General features: G+C 41.3%; 1 long non-coding RNA gene across 1 annotated transcript; it reads right to left on the reverse strand.

Annotated features, from left to right (window-relative positions):
• LOC107834993 (uncharacterized) lies at positions 1-507 on the reverse strand. The gene is made up of 2 exons (XR_001660813.1): positions 470-507; positions 1-107 (listed from the first exon to the last, which is right to left on the reverse strand). It is a non-coding gene; the product is annotated as an uncharacterized LOC107834993 (long non-coding RNA).
• Between the last annotated feature and the right edge of the window lie 268 nt (positions 508-775).

A 775-nucleotide genomic window follows, 5' to 3' on the forward strand; every position in this document is an offset into this window, starting at 1 on the left:
CTGAGATTGAGTCCAAAATCCGATGCGAGATTCATCCGTGCTGCAGTGAATCCGTCTCTCTTTAAATATATCTCCCACTTCTTTCTCACGTCGTGTCTTTAGGAAACCTTCAAAAGAAAAACGGAAGATTTGGGATGTATCTTACTTTTGACAGAGTGAAAGAATTACATATAAATAATAGTCTTTACCACCTGTTTAAACTTTGCTGGTGAATGTTATAACAAGTAATAAGTTTTATAATATGTTGCATTGTTTCATTTCTAATATAGGCTCTTGTGTCGCATAATCTAAGTCAATGTTAGAGAATAATACATTTTTGTAGATTTGCGGAATCTCAGTTAGCCTTCATAGCGGGGCTGAACCCCGTATTTCACCAAGCACTGTAGCTAATGTTAGCTGGTATCTCGCCGGTGGACATAAATACAGTAAAGTAAAATTCTAATCACAAAATATACACAATAATATGTACTTGTGAAATGTTGCCTGTCAAACCCTCACATCAATAGTCCTGAACAACAATATCGATCGATCTGAACAACAATATCCCTCAGTGCTGAAGCATCTTATGCTGTTTTGGTTGAACAAAGTAGGAGGGACGACCGCTCCAAGATGGCCGCCGTATTTCCTGCGCCAGAGCAGCCAATGCGGGGTCTACTCTTATATTATGTCTATGGGTGGACCGACCGGTCGGAACTCCAGAATGGCAGGTAGAAACAAGGATACGGGTGAGTCTTGGAGCTCGGGCATCGACGGGGTAATTTCCCCTTCGCGAGGA

This window comes from Poecilia formosa, unplaced genomic scaffold (genome assembly GCF_000485575.1).
Source record: "Poecilia formosa unplaced genomic scaffold, Poecilia_formosa-5.1.2 Scaffold897, whole genome shotgun sequence".
NCBI classification, from domain to species: Eukaryota; Metazoa; Chordata; class Actinopteri; order Cyprinodontiformes; family Poeciliidae; genus Poecilia; species Poecilia formosa.